We start from the raw sequence: 10831 nt of genomic DNA, 5'->3' as shown, positions 1-10831 counted from the left end.
CAGAGCCTGGTCCAAGACTATCCAGCTAGCCTGACCACAGCTGACCGCGGCAGAATCTGATTTCTCCCAGAATATGCCTCCACCCGCCCCGTGCCACGGACACCACGTGTGGCTCGCTCCTGGCGGGGCACTGGCATGGACCACCCCAGGCACAAAACACAGCCAGCGAACTCAGCCCAAGCTCCACCAGGAGCTCAGGGTCTGCATGAGCCAGAGCTGGCATCTTTCCGGGGGATGGGCCCAGGCAAAGTGACCACTCTCTTCCAGTCCAGGAGCTGTGAGCTGCATGGAAAGAATGTGAATGAAGACGCAATTCTAAATGTAGAATCACGAACGCTATGTGAGCCGGCTCCCTCACCATCCAGAAAAACAAGACCCGCTTGTACATTCTGCAAGAGCATAAATAAAGCTGTCCTCAGGCGGCGTGCTACAGTGTTCCCCCCCTTGCAGTGACTTCACTGGCTCTGACTCTCCGCCAAACCTCTGGAGCATCGTGAGAGCTGCCCAGCTGCCTGACGGCATGGGTGAAAATGGCCTCGCTCTTGCCTGGACATGCGTGATGCTGGCCAATTTAATTCTGTGACAGATCTGCTCTGTTCTGCATCTGTACTAATTAGAAACATTCAAAAGTTGGTAAGGAGGGCAATGTAGAATGGGTCCTTCAGGCCAATTTCTGGTGCTGGTGTTTGAAGTTCACATCCCTGCAAATAACATGAGGCAACTCCCCTGATTCTTCCACGCTTGGGATGTGGTTTTGTCGAGCTGCTTGTCAGAGGTCTCTTCGCCACTGCTCGGCCTTCTTTAGGAGTTGTTTCCATAAACGTCTTCAGGAGGTTGGTGCATTTCCCAGGCTTAATAATAATAATAACAACAAAATAGTCATGCCGGTAAACACATATAAAACCTTTACTCTGTGCCCTACTCTGTTCTGAGCCCTTACGTAAATTAACCTACACACTGTACACTCTATCTTAGGGGCCATTACCATTTTGCTCTATCCCCATGAATTGCTCCCTGTCGGGGAGCTAGGGAAAGATAAGATAGGGGCAACCGATATTTCCTGAGCACCCGTTATGTTGCCAGGCACTGTCTGATTTCTTTTCTCACTATGCGTGATGACTGTTCATGCCCCCTCTTTCCAGATGAGAAAACGGAGGCTTGCAGAGGTTCTGGATGTCATGCAGCTCATGTTGGCACTGAGGATACAGATGAGGGTTTGTTCTCCAGCCTGTCTGGACTATACGTCTCTGTTTCACCCTCCCTAACAAAACACTCTCCCAGACTAAGTCCAGGGAACATGGCCTCCTTCCATCCACCTGTTCTCCTGTGTCTCTCTGGGGAGAGAGTAAAGTCTGGCCAGGGCACCTCTTTAGCTACTGCTTTGTTATGGGAACTGAGGAGATTCTGTACCTGTCAGCACAGTAAAAGGTTGTCCTCAGGGCTGATGGCAGAATGGGGTGTCACTGCAGGAGGACACTTCTCACCTGCTGAGGGGCCTGATTAATCGGACCCCTCCTTCAGATGGATCCCCTTACCAGGAGCTCTGAGTTAGTGCCTTTGTGAAGGGATGTGCATGATAATGCACATCCAGTGCCTAGCTCAGAGGGGCTGGATTTATTTGGGGGGCCCTGTTTGCAACTCGCAGCTAGGAAACCGCCCACTGGCCCAGGTCACTGAGGCCCCTTCCTTAGGGCTGCTGCTCACCCCATCCGACCAACCTGGTGCCAGATTGGTGGCTGTCAAAGTCAGCTGAGGGCTACCCAGTCTGGAGGCTCTCCTTGAAGCCTTTCCTTCAGGACTCTTGGCTTAGGACTTTATAATGACAGATTTAAATGAAAGAAACAGAACCTGTGCTGGGAAATGAAGTAAATCCACCTTATTAAAATACTCCCAAACACCAACAAAATCACGGTGACCAGCTGGGACGATGGCCACCAGGGCATCTGGAGTGTCAGTGAGTCATCTCTGCCCACGGAGGGATCTGGAAATGAGTCAGGAGGGGCTGGGGGAGGTGTGCTCTACTCCCTGCAGCACGGGCCAGGAAACTTTTTCTGTAAAAGGCTAGAGAGTACATGTTTTTCGCTTCGTGGGTCAGATTGTCTTTGTCAGGACCGCTCCACTCAGCTGTGAAAAGCAGGCAGAGATGTTCTGTAGATGAAGAGGTGGGGCTGCGTTCCAATCAAACCTTATTTATGGACACAGAGATTTGCATTTCGTATCATTTTCACATATCACAAAATGTTCTGGTTTTGATTCTCCCCCACCCCCAATTATTTAAATATGTAAAGACCATTCTTAGCTCACATGGCTGTACAAAGTCAGGGGCGGGATGGATTTGGCTCAGGGGCCGTCATGTGCAGACTCCTGAGCCACTCCTTCCATTTCCATCACCACCAACGTGTCGCTAATGAGCGCTGGAAACCTAGCTGGTCTGAACTGAGACATGTTATAAGTGCAAAATACACGCTGGATTTCAAAGACTTAGTACAAAAAAAAAAGAATATAAAATATCTTCTTAGTAATATTCTGTATTGAGTATTGTATTGAATCTGTGTTGAAATGGTAACACAATGAATATTTCGGCTTTAATAAAATATACTGTTAAGATCGTTTTCACAAGTTTCCTGTTACTTTTTTCATGTGGCGACTGGCAAATTTTAAATGACACATGTATTTCTCTAGGACAGTGCTGGGCTAGCTCTTCTCCTGGTCACGGGCCCTCTCCCTCACTGCCATGAGGCCTCAGTGTCCCGTGAGGGCGGTCCGTTCCTGGGGTCAGGGCTGATGTGCTCATGGTGGAAGTGTCTCAGCTTCTCCATCATCAACTGCTCTGAGTTCAGACAGGAACTTTGTATTCTTAGATCACTAGTATTGTTGCTCCTACTTGCTTCTACCATTATCTGTAAAATACTGGATCTGAAGAAATTAAACCTTCTGCTAATGAAGAAGAAAATGGTGTTAGCTGCTCTTTTTCAAGCACCCACTGGATGCTGGGCTAGCTGTCTTGTACACTCTGTGTATTTTGATCCCTACAACCACCCTGGGAGGAAGCCATGCCCATCTCTATTTCCAGATGCAGAACAAGGTCAAAGAGGTGAAATCCCTTGCCCAAAATTATGTAACTGGTTGCAGAGCTGGTCTCAAAGTCCGGTGTCCCAGTCTCCCCAGACTGCGTTTTTTCTTCCCCTGGTGCCATAATCATTAAAATGCCATGGAAACAGGGCCTTCCTGGAAGAACTGCTTCTCCCTACGGTGCAGAGAGGTAATGGAGGGATCGCACGGAGCAGCCTGGCTCTGGGGGAGGAGGATCTTGAGGCAGGGCTGGAGTACAAAGCCCACTCAAGTGAGCCCTCTTGCTGTTCTGCACACCCAGGCATTGCCTGCTCCCTTCCCCCCAGCAGCACCTGGAGAAGAAGGCTCTCGTTTGTCCTTCCTTCGCTTCTGGCACAGGGGTAGTGTGACTGTTTTGACCTCAGAAAAGGAACAAGGTAAGAATCACTACTTACACTGGCTCCAGCCACACTTGCCTCCTTGCTCCTCTTCATGTATGCAGTTCTGTCCTGCCCCAGGGCCTTTGCAGCTGCTGACCCTGTGTTTGGAGCACTCTGCCCCTATCTTTACACGCTGCTTCCTTCTCCCCATTCAAACGGCAGCTCAGGGGTCACTTCCTCAGAGAGAGCTGACCATCCCATCTAAAGACCCTCAGCCTCTGTCATGCCACCTTGTTTATATCCTTCATGGCACTGATCATTAACAGAAACCATCTCAGTTCTTTGGTCCTGGGTTTACGCTCTGTCTACATCTTCCCCAGAATGCAAGCTCCAATAAGACTTTCAAACTTTATCTTCCTTGTTCTCCTCTGCACCCACTATGTGCTAGTGAATGAAGGGGGGAACTCTGGAGGTTAGGCTCCTTACTGCCTCACCCCTCTCCCTGTCATTGTGGACTCAGGTTGCTGAGCTTTTCTCTGAGCGGTGGTTCTCGAATCACCTGGAGGTCTGGTGAAAACACAGATTGCTGGGGCCTTCCCTCAGAATGTGCATTTCTAACAAGTTTCCAGATGATGCTTATGCAGCTGGTCCAAGGACCACACTTGGAGAAGAAAACACACCTGCTGTGGATGAACTGGGTTGGCTCTGCCCTTCCACTGTTGCTATAGATGATTCCCTGGGAGCGGCTGCTCAAGAGCTGCTTCCTATTCGAGTTGATTCAACAAATATCTACTGAGAACTCACTGTGCCTCAGGCACTACTTGGTGCCTTCTCACTCATCCTCCCCCTTCATCCTCACTGCATCTCTGAGTTAGCTTGACAGGTAAGAGAGCTGTGCCACAAGGAGGTAAATAAATGGCCCAAGGTCACAGAACCAGGAGAAGGTGAGGCTGGGGCTTGGATTCAGGGATTCGCTTAGCCCAAGCAGGCTCCCATCCTGTCCTGCTGCCTCTCTGAGGTCTTGCCTCCCAGAAGCGTTTGGTGTGGGTCACAGATGCCAGGTAGATCCATTTCCACTCCTTCTCTGTTTGGTGCTTGGCAGAGCCACACAGAACTTCTGGAGGCACAGCCAGGAGGGTCTGAGAAGCGAAACAGCCAAGAATGTAGATTTTGGCCTCAGAGATGTAAGGGTTCTGTTCCCAGATCAGCAGCTGTGTGACCTTGGCATGTGATTTGATTTCTTCAAACTTGCATTTGCTACTTACTTCAGATGACTGCTGCAAATGTTAAAGGGGATGAGGCAAGTGCCTAGCACAGGGAGCTACACATGAATGGGCACAACAGGCCGATGAAGCTTTTCTGTTATAATTCTGATTGCCTTGCCTATATCAGGGTTGGTAGGTGGGCAAGAGCAGGTCTGCAGTGATTGTAAAATCTGGGAGCTTGGGGCTGAGGAGGTGGTGAGAGGAGACACCCCAGTGGAGTGCTACACAGCTGTAGAAAGGGACAAAGGGCATCTCTCCATACTTGTAAGGAGCAATTCCCAGGGCACGAGGGAGAAACATGGTGTCTCATGTTATGTTACCATTTACTCAAGCAGTAGAAGATACAAATGTGTGTGCATTTATATGTATTTTCTTATATTAAAGGAAAACAATAAACGAATAAAACCCAAACTGAAATAGTTACCTCTGGGGACAGGAGTGCACAGGTGTGGGAATGGGAGTAGGAGCTAGACTTCTCAGAGTCTGCCTTGTTTGGTAGACTTGACGTGGAGCCATGTCAGCCCCTTACCTAATTATCAAACTAAACCAAACCAAAAGTTAAAAAAAGGCAGGTCCTAAAAATTGACAGCAAAATGAAACAAACGAACCTAATATGTAGGGGGCATAATTTCACAAAGGGGAATTATTTCAAATGATTTTAAAATACATTAGTTTGTCTTAACATTCATAAGGAGGATAAACCTGAACATAAAATTAACTGTAAAGTAAAATCTTAAGTTGTTCTCAGAAATGTAGATAGATATAGATAAAGTGAGCTAGGAAGTATGTTAATGTCATAAGAAAGCAAGATTTTTTTTAGCGTTAGAGAAAAAAGCTGCAGATATAAAATCAAAATGGTAAGTAAAACTCAGTACCTGTATATTTGATATCAATATAAAGTAAAGAGATTGTATAAAATCAAATATACAAAAGTGTAAAATCAAATATACAAAATTGTAAAATCAAGATATACTTTCGTTTAAAAAAAGAAAAGTATTTCCTACTGAAAAGACCTAAAAACAGTAACATCATAACAATGACTCTCCTTTGTACCGAGATTTTTGTCTCTGAATATGAACTCTCGTTAAAAAGAACAAACATTCTCTTATCTGGAGCAGAAAATGTGTAAGAAGAGTCTGAAACCTCTTGTCATGCCAAAGGCAGGCAGCCTAAGTAAGAGGCTGGGTTGATATCAAAACAACTAAGGAGCTGACTTTGAAGAGTTTCCACCAGCAACAGATGGAGCAGTTTACATCATTACAAATAAAATCCACAATAGATTGAAACACTGAATATATTTGAACTCATGAGTTCATAATGATTCTGAAACAAAACAAAACAAAACAACTTAAACAACCCTCTGTGGTCTCCTTGGAGGATGTAGGGAGCAGCTGCATCCTTCTGAAAAGTTGAACAGGGTCAAGTACCTCACCTGACTTTCCAGTATGAACTATACCAAATAGTCCAAAGAGCCAAGTGATGAATGAAGGAGAGTTTCTCTAATAAGGAAGGAAGGGTAGAACTAGAATATTATCATTTTTCAAACCCCTGACAAATAATGACCAAGACAATGATCCCCAAGGGGCCTCCTGTAGAAACACACAACACTCATGAAGTGTTCTTGCAAAAAACCAAACCTAAATCAGAACAAGCCTCTAACTCTGGATTTAACTACCAGATTATAGGAATAAAAGGGACAGAGGAAACTGTTAAATGACACCATGAGGAAGCAATCAGCAAAATCTGGGGTGTGGAAAACTCTATAGGACAAGTGACCAATCTCTTTAACAAATAAGCCATTGAAATCAAAGTAGGTGGGACCGATTGATTAAAAGACACTAAAGAGACACAGTGATTAAATGCCATACACAGACCCTCATTCGATCTTAATTCCAACAAACCATCCATAGCAAATATTTATAAGACAACTTGGCCAATATGAATGCTGCCTGGGTATTTGATGATATTCAGGGATTACTGCTAATGTTTTAGATGTGATAATGGCATTTGAAAAAAGCAGCTTTAATATTTAGCAAGACCTACACTAATATTTATGAATGAAATATGACATCTGGGACTTATTTCTGAGTAATGCAGTATATGGGGAAATGGATTGGAGTATATGAAACAAGATTTTTGAAACTAGGCATTTGTTACACTATCTGCTGAACCTTTGTATACATTTGAAATGTTCCATAATTTAAAAAAATAGAAAATTCCCTGCGGCAGGAAGGAGAGAATGAGGGTCAGAGCGAGCTGATGGGGAGATGGGAGCTCCCGGGAAGGAGAGAGACTCAGCAGGGAGCCAGAGGACACTGGCAGGCTCTGCTGGAGCCAGAGCGAGACCTGAGACTGTCTCTAGGGACACATGGCCGAGGAGGTGGCACCTGGGCCTGCCTGGCCCATCCCTCAGACTCCAGTCTGTCTGGTAACCTCACTTAGGGTTATCTGATATAAAGTGGCTTCAGAGAGGCCAACAACTCTACAAATATTGGCAGGTACACAAAGCATCAGAAACAAACGTCCAATTTTAGAGTTTGGTTGACTAAGGCTACCCTTAAAGATTAAGACATTAAAATAGAAGAAATATTGATGGAAGAGTGTTAAGTAACCCAGTAAAAAATGGAGTTTATATATTAATGTAAAAATGTGTACATAGTCGTGGAAAAATTTTTTAAAAACTGTAAAAATGTAGTTATGGGAAAAAAAGTTCTCAAATAATATATCACCAAGCATTAGGTAAAAAGATACCTAAAACCAACAAATATTGTTTCGTAAGCAGAATACATGCATGTGTTGATTTTTCCTTTTTTTTTTTTTAATGATAGTGCATTTTTCATGGAGATGATTTGCATCAGGGTGAAGAAACCTGTTTCTACTTTTGACAAGAGATTATCGTTGGACCAACTTGCAGGGAAACCTGAGTCCAGAGTTTTAGTGAGACACTTTCCATTCCCTCGCCCCACACACCCTGCTGGAGCCACCTTCGCCTGGCCAAGGTGGGTGGTTAATTTCACCAGTGATGTTAACACCCCTGGAATGGATGTATGGGATGGGGGCTAAAAATAACTCAGTGCAGGGGAAGTTTCTCTAGAAAGCCCGGAGCTGTCTACTCTCTCCCAAGGGCTGGGGAGACACTCTCCAGTGGCCAGTGCTGTGACGTGATGACCGTGTCTGGGGCAAAAGCTGCTTCTTGGACCCTTGCACGTGTGAAGGTCCCTTTATAGGCATTGCTTTTGCTGCAGAGGGTCACCTCGGGCCTCCAGAGGGAAGGGGGAGGAGGGTGAGCTCACAACCACGGATAGGGGGTACTGCCCAGCTCATGTACCTTCAATCCCTTCAGAGCTCTGGCTTCCTTAGGGGGAATGGAGGGTGTCAAGACCCCTCCCTGCCCCTCGGCTCCATCAGAGGAGGTTCTTTTGCATTCTCCTGTCCGGTTTTAGAGCACAGAGCGGGAAGCAGATACCCACGGTGGGACCAGGACTGGCTCAGGAGCCTTGGGAGGCTGGGACAGAGCCAGACTGTACACTCTGAGATGAGCAGCTCTGCAAGTCACCATCTCCCCTCCAGGTTCACTATCTGACGTTTGGGTTCCAACTCCCAAGACTAGCTCTGCTTCCAGAGGCTTCCAGAGTCTTCCAGAAACCCGGATTCATAGAGCTGTGAGGCTTTTGCACGACTTCATGGGTATCTACTAGTTGGAGTTCTGTTGGCATGAATGGTACCGCCTGACATGCAGAGGGCTCGCCACCCCTTTATGGGGCGTTGGCTCTCCGTGCAGCCCTCGGAGGAGGGTTCAGCAGGCTTGTCATTCTCCACTTTCCTGCAGACGGAGTGGGGTCTTGGCGACTTATGGAAGGCACATGGCGAGTCCAGCAGATAACAGAGCTGGTGTCAGACCTGGGGTGCCCAACAATTCCACCAGGGGCTTTCTGGCTCTTTCCTGGCTTTCTTGGAGGAACCAGCACACTCCTTTCCTTGAACATCCCTTGCTCTCAGCTCCAGAGCCCAGTCACCTAGTGCCGTCTGTGGTCCGATGGGACCCAAAAGGCTGCAGGAGGCTTTTGCTCTAAAAGAATTTGGATTGGTTAGCAGCCTTTAAAATCTGGGAGATTTGGGGGTGACAACGGCATTTCTGGCTCTTTTTAATGGAAGGTCGGGCACCACTGGGTTGCAGGAGCTGGGGCCGAGCGGGGCTGCCCCTTCAGACAGGGCACACGCCATCCTGCTGGCCACCAGCTAACCTTATCATTTACATAACCCGTCAGGACTGTTTCCAACTCCATTCTGAGCAGGGGATGGCTTAGGCTGTGTTGGAGAGGGATAGCTGAGGCGTCTCAACATCTCCCCTAAAGCCAGCTGGGGTGCTGGACCCCGAACACCCTGGCCACCACCCTCCTTGCCACCAGACACCCTCGAACACTCACAGAACTGGGTGCCACGTGGAGTTGAATTAAACCTTGAAGAGCACATAAACTAGGAAACCAGGAAGTGTTCTGCCGGCATTAATACTAAATAAGGCTTATCTTCAGAAACGTTTACCTGCTGTGAGCAGATATGTCTTCATGAAATATGAAATCCACCCAAATTTATTAAAAATGCCTGCATAGAAGTGGGAACTCAAACTGAGCAGCCCTCTGTTAGAGGCTCATTATTATTATGGCATTATTTATTTATATCCTACCTTAAGACAGACATGATGTAATCCAGTAATTAAGATTATTATGATTGAATATTTATTAAGCACCTACAATAAGCCAGTCACTGATCCACATAAAATGAGTCTCTACCCTCCAGAGCTGCCATCTTGCTGTCATGGGGAGCTCAGCGCTTTTCATAGGGGAGCAGGCGGGAGTTGAATGGATTTTGTCTTCCCTGAGCAAGCCTGAGAGAAATGATGCTGATGAGAAACTGGGCCCAGTTTAGTCTCGCAGTTCAATCGGAATGAAATGAAAACCATCCATCGCTGGCTTAGAAGAGAGATGGGAGTGCAGAGGGGCTGTCCACCCCAAATGCCTCCTCCTAGGAGTGAGGCATCTCAGAACCCAGTGGTGGGCAGGGCTGTGGCCTCCTCTGGGCCCCCCAGGGCAGTAGGTGTGGACAGCTTCCTCTGCATTTGTAACTCACTCCCAAGCCCAGACTGTGCTGTTCTTTTGTACTTCCTGCAAAATTAGCCCCTACTCTGACATGTCACAGGGCAACTTAGGCTGGGTCTCTGTGCCAGCGTAGGGGCTGCAGAGGGAAGCAGACACAGCCTCAGGCTTCCCGGAAGCCAGTCCCTAGACAAGGTCCCGCAGGGAGCTTCCTCCCTCTGCCCCGTCCCACTGCTCCAAAACAGCCTGTGGAAGGTCTGGGCCTCTCCTCTCCCTGGTTCCCCCTTCCCATCTTCTTCTGTCTTGCCCCACACTGGGCTGCTTCTCCCTAAAAGGACCTCCTGGGTTGGGAGCTTGCCAAGGTAGAGCCTGTAGGTTGGGCTCTCAGGCTTCTCCTTGCCCCCTGTGCCTGGGCGCCATTTATACAGTGAAAGAGAAAATGAATGAATGAAAGCACTAAGGGGTCGATGAATGCAACACCACTGTAAATGTGTACCCAGCATTGATACATGAACTTCTGTGACCAACGTTCTTCACTTACACGTTCTCCCTGGCAGATTATTTCTGTGTTTGGGAAGGGAGTGGCACGTTCCCTGGGTTCTCTGGTGCCTTTGGTAGGAGATGTTTTGAAAACTGACACATGCCTGTCCTGCTTCCCTTAGCAAGAGCCCTGACTCTTACATTTGGTTCAGAAACAATCTACTTTATTGTGGAGGAAACCCTACTTGTTTCTACAAAATGGCAGTGTTTTTTTTTTTAATGCTGTGATTTTAAAAAATTGTGGCAAAATATATATAACATAGAAGGTACTATCTTAACCATTGGTAAGTGTACAATTCTGTGGCATTAAGTACATTCACATTATTGTGCAACCATCACCACTATCCATCTCCAAAACACTTTCATCATCCCAAACTGAAACTCTGTACTTATTAAACAATATCCCATTCCCTTCCCCCCAGCCCCTGGCAACCACCATTCTACTTTTTGTCTCTATGAATTTGTCCACTCTAGGTACCTCATGTAAGTGGAATCATCCAGT

This window comes from Eschrichtius robustus, chromosome 7 (genome assembly GCF_028021215.1).
Source record: "Eschrichtius robustus isolate mEscRob2 chromosome 7, mEscRob2.pri, whole genome shotgun sequence".
Classification (NCBI taxonomy): domain Eukaryota; kingdom Metazoa; phylum Chordata; class Mammalia; order Artiodactyla; family Eschrichtiidae; genus Eschrichtius; species Eschrichtius robustus.
This window is presented reverse-complemented; position numbering follows the sequence as displayed.